The sequence below is a fragment of the Elephantulus edwardii genome, unplaced genomic scaffold (genome assembly GCF_000299155.1).
Source record: "Elephantulus edwardii isolate Elephantulus edwardi_28Jun2011 unplaced genomic scaffold, EleEdw1.0 scaffold00229, whole genome shotgun sequence".
NCBI classification, from domain to species: domain Eukaryota; kingdom Metazoa; phylum Chordata; class Mammalia; order Macroscelidea; family Macroscelididae; genus Elephantulus; species Elephantulus edwardii.
In genome coordinates this window covers 3,671,923-3,674,209 of record NW_006399979.1, presented here as the reverse complement: position 1 = coordinate 3,674,209, position 2,287 = coordinate 3,671,923, and positions in this window count along the sequence as shown.

Genomic DNA, 2,287 nt, shown 5'->3' with positions numbered 1-2,287 from the left:
GATTTGATTCTTAGAAGGTCCCATTCATCTATTTTATCTTCTCCTTGTTGTAAATTTTTTCAGAATACTGGGAAGACTCTTTATGTTGTGGATTAGGACTACTAAAGTATGTCCTTCAATAAGGAAGGAGAAATTCGGTCTTTTGCAGAAAGTATGAACTTAAGGAATTTTTGAAAACAAGATTAACTCTACAAGAAATTGCAAATCAAAACCACAATCAGAGACCACCTCATCCCAGTATTAGTGATAAAATTTCACAGTATGTCAAGCAATAAATGTCGGAGAGGATGTGGAGAGGTAGGAATTCTCTTACCGGGCTGGTCGGGTTGCAAAATGGTATAGCTCCTCTGGAAGATAGTTTGGCATTTCCTCAAAAAGAAATTTCATATGACCCAGCTATTCAACTACTAGTAATATACTCTGAAAAATATACAACTGATACACAAAAAAGGATTTGTATACCAATGTTCATGGCAGTATTATGCACAACAGCAAGATAATGGAAACAGCTTAAATGGCCATTAATAAATAAATGGATTGAGAAATTATGGTCATTCACACAATGGAATACTATGTAGCACTAAGGAGTAATAATTTTATAAAATATTATATAACATGGGAGAGTTTGGAGAGCATTATACTGCGTGAACTAAATCTCATAAGGAAAAATACTGCATTATGACCATTATTGTAAAAATAGAAAGATAACTAGTAAGATATATATAAAAGTCCAAGGGGGAAAGAAGATTAAGGCAAGAGGGCTGAGTGTGGGGAGGAGTGGGAAATCTCTGGGGCCTTTAGTAGGTGGAGGAGTGAGGAGAAAGAATTAGAAAAGATCCATGGGGATTTGAAAAGACAACAATAGTGAACATAGATCAATCAATGGTGATTCATTTTATAAAACATGATGTATAGAGATGAGCGTATGAAAAACAAATACAAAGAATGGCAGAATGTGTGAAATACAATGTACATGAATGAAACACAATGTGTACAAATTTTGTACGTGAACCAATATAAAAGAAAAAACTAAGTTTCTTTTTATTATTTACTGTTCTGCAATGGATTATTCAATGTGACTTTTTTAGCCATTATCTTTGGCTTTTGCCACATGGTGAAATCAAAATAAACACAAATGCTTTGTGACAATTTGAAACCAATTCATAGTTGATCCTCCAGCAGGATTTCAAGAAGCTATAAAATCACATGAGAGGAGATCACCCATCTCTCTGTTGTGGAATCACTGATGGATTTCAACTGCTAGAAGTTGTAATTTTTAGATTAACAGCTTGACTCCCTACATTCCTTGCCACCAGAGCCCCCTACATGGCTGACTAGAATCACATAAATATGAGGTATCTGTGGTACCATGAAGGAAATTGGATAATTTGCATAAAATGAAAATCAGTTAAACAGCATCTTTAGGCAGAATACTCAGTTAAAGTGTGCAAGTTAGAAAAGAGCAGGTTGGTCCATTTTACTATTCCACCAGGCTTACATCAAACAAGTTCAAAGGCAGAACATAGGAATCTTGCTACCATCAAAAAAGAAAAAGCACAACTAAAGTGTCCTTTAGGGCCAGAGATTCTTGCACTAAATGAAAACCCAGACCAAATCAGCAGCAGTCCCAACAGGGGTAGTAGAGAAGTAGAGATTGGTGTGAGACAGAATTGAATTAGAACTATCATCCCATGGATCCAGAACTGAGGACCTTCCTTCACCTAGGCTAATGGGTAGAGAGATGGGGGTCCGCATAATTGGCAAAACTAAAAGGCCTGTAACATTGACCCAAGCCACAAGACAGGGCCAAGCAAGCTATAGGTTAAAAAAAAGGCTTGCCAAAACAACTATGAGACATCATCTCACCCCAGTCAGAACAGCAAAATTTAACAAAACAGCAAGCAAGAAATGCTGGCAAGGTTGTGGAGAAACTGGAATCCTATTCACTGTTGGTGGGAGTGTAAAATGGTGCAACCACTGTGGAAGGCGGTGTGGCGCTTCTCAAAAAGTTGCAGATAGTGATACCATTTGACCTAGCAATTCCACTACGGGGAATATACCCCAAAGAGACCATAACTGCCACCTAAGCAGATATATGCAGGCCCATGTTTATTGCAGCTTTGAGCTAGCAAAGAGTTGGAAACAACCTAAGTGTCCATCAACAAATGAATGGATAGATAAGCTGTGATATGTTCACACAATGGAATAATATGCAGCATTGAAAAACAAGGAACTCATGCAATATTATTCAAAATGGGTGACCCTGGAGGACATTATGCTGAGTAAA